The following is a 7,430-nucleotide window of genomic DNA, read 5'->3' as shown; positions in this document are numbered from 1 at the left end:
AGTAGAAGAACTTTGATTTGAATGTCTAACTTCGGGAGATCATCCCTGAAGCATTCATCAAGAAATCGCCTATGGGACATCATTACAACTCACTCTTGACGTGTTTAAATAGTGACGTCTTAATGGATGGGACCCTAATTTATGGGTTAATCATTAGATGAACAATGTCTCTTGGCAAATGCAAAAACACATAGTACTGGTTTAGATATTGGGATTAATACTGGGCAGATAACAAAAGCATTCCATTCTTTACAATGAAAAGATCTTTGCCGTGAGTCTGCTCATCATAACCTCAGCTGGAATAGCCTTTCCCTCTTCTGAATGCCTGTGGTGGATTTCTTTCCCTCTTTTGCAGTACTCGCTTCCTTTTATAACTCGTCTATTTCTTTTACAGGATAGTAAGTGCTCTGAGGACAGAATTAGTGTCAATTTCATTTGACACTATAGAGATCTGTAGAACATTTTGGGTCCAAAATTAATATTTAGCAAATTAAGAATTCCATGCTATTGAATGAAAAACTAAACACTGATACTAGGCAGAGGGTTGTGAATTAGTGGTCTTTCATGTAAACAGTAATTTTTCTCATTTTCACTAGTAATCTAAGATCACTTCTCACAAATTAAACTGAAAGTTGCAAGGGATCAGTTTTTTAGACTCTCCGATCTAATTGAAAGTCTAGTTCAAGTGAAATTAGTTTAAATAGACTCATTACCATGGACAACTTATACAAAACGTTTAGTTTATGATTCTTTATGTATATTATCTACTACAAAATTTCCTATTTGGGTCTTATCTACAGTAGTATTTTAAGTCAGAGTAAAGTCCTAGTACATTTGGGTCAGGTTCATAACAAATAAGAAAAATGTTATAGTACTGTTTTACCTTCCATATGGTTAAGCCAGTCTTCCTCTCCTGAACTCCATCTACCATTAATGCTTGACGTGAAAAAAATGTAGATTATGACAGAGGGAAAGTAAAGAGCCCAAATCTCACCCTTGGCATACTACTGAATGAATAGAAAAAAGCAAAAGTAGATTTAAGGTATTAGTAGATCTCTCTGAGATATGCTGCCCCAATCTCCTTGCTGTGGGCTTTGGCTCTGAGTTAATTTGTTGGGTAGCTTTTCAAATCCCAGTTTACCTTTGATAGTGCTAGTAATTTTAATATCTGACTCCTGTGTGTAGTCCTCACATGCTTCAAGATCCAGAAGGCAGGTGATTCAATAACAACTGTAAGCTCCAACAATGGTGAACCCAGAAATATCCTCAAACTCTATCAAAATGAATAATCATTATTATAATAATTATTATTACTGGTATTACTTCCACTGCAACATTTACTGAATAACTACTCTCTGCTGCTCTGACCTGAGTCAGGAACTTGGCATAAAACAAAATTCTACTCAGATAGTTTAACTGAAGAGAATTTAATGAAATGACAGAGAATACAAGCAAAGTTAAAGAAATCAATCAGTTTGAAGCACCTGGAAGCTAACTGCAGAAAGCAATTTCCACCCCTAGTCCTGAAATGGCAGGGCAGTGGCATTTGTCAGCAGAGCCCAATGAGAGCTAGAACAAGGAAGTAATTCCTTAGCCAACTTCATCCTCAACATATGTCTGCAGGAGTTTTCCTTGGAAAGTTGCAGCCACTCTAGCACCTTCATTGTGAAGATGAGAGAGAATGAGAAAGAAACTGAGCTGCTTTTCTCTTGCTCCCACCTGTGACATCCTACTGGTTTCCCCCATTGAAAAAACTCAGCTGGAAACTATACACCGAAGGTGCTCTATTGATGTGATCACTATTCAGTTGGACAGAGCTAGGTAGACAAAAAAGGCAATGGATCTGGGTATGGTAGGGTGAAACACGGACAATCATTACCACATCCACATTATCCACCTGTCTGCAATTTTCCTGTAGGTATGTATTATTATTCCTATTGAAAAATAAAGCACAGGTCTCAGAATCAGTAAATAACTAGTCCAAATTCAACAAAAGATTATTCATCTTCTCATGGTCCACCACACTCTGAAATTTACTCCTATGCCATGCACTATTCTATCTTACATGTTGTAAACAAGAGAAATTAATAATGTTCCCTCCAAGTCGAAAAATATTACGTTCAGGTGCAAATTGAAGTAATTAATGACTCCCATTGCTGCATCATTCTTCCGAAATTTGAGTCCCTGATGATATTGGGGAGAGGACAAAAATCATGTTCTCAATGAGTTTAGGATTTTCAAAAGAATAAAAAGATAGCAGTTGTTCACAGTTTGAATGACTTTCTGCTAGAAATAATTAAACCATAGGGATTTGGTCCCAATATAACAATTACATTATAAAGTCTTCAGGTTCTTCACACCCGTGTTATCACTGGAGGATCACTCTTCTTTCACAGGTAGGATTAGTTATTGTTAAAATATATTTTGGAATCTCAAGTTAATATTTTAATCAATAAAAATAAAATTATGTGCTGAAACATATTTTGATGAATTAGCAAATATCTTGAATTAAATCCCACTACTCTGTCAGAGTACAAGTATTTACAAATGCACTGGAGTAGTATTTATCAGGAAAGGGAACTAAACCAAAGCGAACATTCATTCCCTCCATAATTATTGATTGCCTCCATTTGGGAAAGCACTGTTCTAGGTGTCACTGAAACTGTAGGTATAGATTCCACAAACTCCTTGTCCCTAAGGAGCTCACACTTTGATGTTGAGTCTTGTTTTAGACAGACCTTCATTTTTCACTGAATGATAATAGTAGCTACAACCTATTGAGTACTCAATAAATGTCAGGAATATTTTAAAAGTTTTACTTGGATTAACTCCCACATGAAGGGAGTTAATACTACTAACGAAATTTTATGCCCAAGGAAACCTAGGCACAGAAAGACGAATAGTTTGCCCAAGCCCCATAGCTAGGAATAAGAGGATATGGGATTTCCAGCCAGGAAGTCTGGCTGCAGACCTCAATAACTGTTACACTCTGTTGACTCTCAAGAACTAACCAGGCTTACCCTCACTTGCTTCACAAAGAAAAGAAAGAGGATTGTGTTAAACAATCTGTCTGGTTCTTTCCAACTTAATAATGCTATTCTTTATAATTATAAGCCCAATATCATGTAATGTACTGTATCCCCTTTCATGGAAAATTGGCCACTTTTAGGTTTTAATCTTTATTAATTATTTCAAATTAATTCAAAATGCATTTCATGAAGATACCCTCTCTAAATTTCTTTTTCTGTTTCAAATTGAACCACAACCACATGCCCAGGAAACATCACACTTATTAAAGCTAAAGACCAACCTTCTAGACTCTTTGGTTGACTAGCATCTATATGAGAGAACCTCAGGGTGAGACGGAATGTCATGAATGCAAACCCTCAGGTTTTTCACAGCCACTTTTGTCTAATTGCAAATACTTCTGTCTGAGGTCTCCTTGTTCAAATCATGTAGATGCTGTGTTCTGTTTATTTAAAGGAACATTATTACCATAAATTACTCAGATAAACTATGCAGAATAGTCATTGCTCATATTGTCTTATTTCTCCACAGTAAAAAAAATAAGTGGAGATATTCCTTAGTTTTAAACTTGATGAATGTTTCAATAAATAGATAGTTATTAAAAATCCATCCCATGGGCCAGCCTGGTGGCATAGTAGTTAAGTTTGCATACTCCACTTTGGCGGCCCAAGTTTCACAAGTTCAGATCCTAGGCGTGTACTTACATAGCTAGCTCAGCAAGCCATGCTGTGGCAGCATCCCACATATAAACTAGAGGGAGATTGCCACAAATGTTAGCTCAGAAACAATCTTCCTCAAGCAAAAAGAGAAAGATTGGCAATGGATGTTAGCTCAGGGCCACTCTCACACACAAAAACACCCACTGTCTCAGCACCAAAGGGTATTTGTCTATTATGACAACTACTATGATCTTACAAAATTTAAAAAGGTATAATACAAAAGTATTTTATTGATTTAGGTGATCTGTCTTTCAGTTTTTGATCCTGGTCAATAAGTCCGAAGCACTCATGTGCAGAATAGGAAAATGCAATAACCAGGGAAGCTGGAGTGATGGATTTACAACTACCTTACAAAGTGACCTGTTTCCATCATCAGGACTGTAGCTATTAACAAGAGTCAGTACCACATTGTCATACATAGATAGGCACTACTGAACGAAAACGTAGGTTTTTCCATGAGGGTCTTTGTGATCACTTTTATTCTGCACAAACTTTGGGTATAAATTTCATGAAATCTTATGTACTGTCTCAGTTATATGGGTAATATGATTGCTATTTCAGTATGAGCTTTACACGTTTTAAAGAACTTAAATTGAATTCACGTTACACAGTTTTTCTTAATTTCTGTACACGTTCAAAAGAGGTAGAGTTACAACAAAATCATTATGATCTAGGGATATTTTTCAAGCTTGTTTTCATTATCATCTCCCCTCACACCAGGGAACTCTGTGATACATTATTTTCTCCCCTAATCACCCCCAGTCCCAAACATTAACATTGAATAACACTGATATGTGTATGTATATGTAGTGGTATATATCTGTCTCTCTCTGTATGTATCTCTCTATATCTATATGTAGATATCTATACATAGATATATAGAGAAAAAGAGACAATTTATGTATTGTATATATGTCTGTTTTTATACCAAAAGAAATACAACTTTATTTTGTGCCCCATGAACCAATTTTTACTCTTTGGGTAATAATATATAAAACAAAGGGGATCCTGAGCTAAGTCTTAAGAGTTAGGTAAAATTTGGTGATGTCAGGGCCACCTGAGGTAGCCTAGAGTTCAGGGAGAGGGAACAGCTTGAAAATGATCTTGAGTTTACAGGGACAGGTAGACAGATAGTAGTTTTATAAGAACTTATGGCACACATCAGTTCCACTTCCCTAATCCATTCAGCTCTGAAAAACAGATGAGCATCAATGACTGATGTTTTAGATACCACATCAAAAGGTATACTGAAAAAACAAAGCATTACAATTTCAAAGAAAAGCAATATTTAAGAAAATTCTTTAAGGAAATTATAATTGAACAAATATGATAAACACTTGCAGAAAAAAATAAAGGCTTTTCGAGTATGAAAATATTTTCAGGAAAGCATTTAAAAATATGACTGCCTTTACATATAAGGAGATCTATATTGATTTAGATATTTAAAACATTGATCACATGCCTACTCATGTAACATGTATTTACCAGTTTGAGAGGAGAGGAAGAAGTATCACATGACATCATCAGGGTAATGGAGAAATGACAAAAGACAAATGTGTTTTTATTTCCTTTACTTTAGGTCTCATTTGAAACCAAGCAAACACAATGTTAAAGAAAAACTACACAGCAGTGACTGAGTTCATTCTCCTGGGACTGACAGATCGAGCAGAGTTGCAGCCTGTCCTTTTTGTGATTTTCCTAGTCATCTACCTTATCACAGTAATTGGCAACACGACCATGATTTTCTGAATCAGAAGTGACCCAAAACTTCACACTCCAATGTACTTCTTCCTCAGTCATCTCTCCTTTGTAGATCTCTGTTATGCCACCAGTGTCACTCCTCAGATGCTAGTTAATTTTTTATCCAAGAGAAAAAGCATTTCCTTCACTGGTTGCTTCATACAATTCCACTTTTTCATTGCCCTGGGGATCACAGATTATTATATGCTCACAGTGATGGCTTATGACCGCTACGTGGCCATCTGCAAACCCTTGTCGTACAGCAGCAAAATGTCTGGATGTGTTTGTTTCTGTCTTGTTGCTACTCCTTACATTTATGGCTTTGTAAATGGTCTGGCACAGACGATCCTGATGCTCCATCTCTCTTTCTGTGGACCCAATGAAATCAATCACTTTTACTGTGCAGACCCTCCTCTCTTAGTTCTTGCCTGCTCAGATACTTATGTCAAAGAAACTGCCATGTTTGTGGTGGCTGGTTCCACCCTCACCTGTTCTCTCACCATCATCCTCATCTCCTACATTTTCATTTTCACAGCCATTCTACGTATGCACTCTGCTGAGGGGAGGCACAAGGCCTTCTCAACCTGCGGGTCCCATCTGACAGCTGTCACTATCTTTTACGGGACTCTGTTCTGCATGTATCTGAGGCCCCCTTCTGAGGCATCTGTCGAACAAGGGAAAATTGTAGCTGTTTTTTATATCTTTGTGAGTCCTATGTTAAACCCTTTTATCTATAGCTTGAGGAACAAAGATGTTAAAAGAGCAATGAGGAAAGTGATCCAAAAGAAATTGTTTGCTAAATAGACACTTTGGTCACAGCTGTGTAACAAATTCATATTATATGACCAATTAATGAGCAATGTAAATTAACGAGTCACTTTCTGTTACTGAGTAGTTTTGCTTTTCATAATTTCATATGGGCCTTGGAAGAATGTATCAAGTTGTCCACTAGCATTTGCAGTACAATCTCAGAAAACTTAAAAAAATATTGCATAGAAATTCAAAGACAAACCAGAAGTCATTGTCATTCTTCTGTAAAGTCAATGAGGAACAGATCATCCCATCCATAATACTTACACTGTTACAAAGGTGTAAAAGACAAAATTATCAAATAATGCTATGACAAATACCAACCATTAGATTTTTATAGTACTGAATGATTTACAAACTATTATCCAGAAACTCATCAACCATGACAGGTGATATTTTTTCCCTTTTATACAAATCATATAGCAATGAAAATCCATGGGTATCTCAGATTGTTACTCTAAGAAATATCTTTAGAATGGCAGTACTTGTCCAATGGAAGGCTCATTCATAGGCTTTCCATGGAATCAGAAACTATGGGTCATGATAATGATTTCTTGTTTCTTGTGAATGTGCTTGTGTTATGGTTAGTATGGAAAAGGGAAGCATGAGGGATAGAATAGAATTATCCTTCTTTTCCTTGACCTGAGTTTGTGGATCCAGTTTGTGGCCTCTGAGCTACAGGGACCTACTTCCTCTCTCTGACCTGTAAGCCTCGGTATATGGCTGATATATATATATATATATAAGATATATATATATGTCTTAACCATTCCTCTATTGATGGACACTAAAATTGTTTTCACATCTTGGCTATGCTGAATATTACTGCAGTGAACATGGGGGTGGAGATAACTCTGATATCATGATTTCATTTCCTCTGGATATATACCCAGATGTAGGCTTACTGGATCATATGACAGTTCTACTGTAGTAGTTCATACTGTCCTCCATAGTAACTTATCAATTTACATCCCCATTAGTAGTGTACATGATTGTCTTTTCTCTACAACTATCCAGCACTTGTTACTGCTTGTCTTTTTGATAAAAGCCATTCTAACAGGTATGAGGTTGTATCTGACTGTAGTCTTGGTGTGCATTTCCCTGATGATTGGTGATGTTGAGCACTGTCTATGT

General features: G+C 36.5%; 1 pseudogene; it reads left to right on the top strand.

Moving 5' to 3' along the window:
- The first annotated feature begins 5,351 nt into the window (after positions 1-5,351).
- On the top strand, positions 5,352-6,290 carry LOC139040883 (olfactory receptor 5M5-like; annotated as a pseudogene).
- Positions 6,291-7,430: the final 1,140 nt, after the last annotated feature.

Source organism: Equus asinus, chromosome 17 (genome assembly GCF_041296235.1).
Source record: "Equus asinus isolate D_3611 breed Donkey chromosome 17, EquAss-T2T_v2, whole genome shotgun sequence".
Lineage (NCBI taxonomy): Eukaryota > Metazoa > Chordata > Mammalia > Perissodactyla > Equidae > Equus > Equus asinus.
The sequence above is the reverse complement of the archived record's forward strand: the minus strand, read 5'-3'. Positions and strand labels throughout refer to the sequence as shown.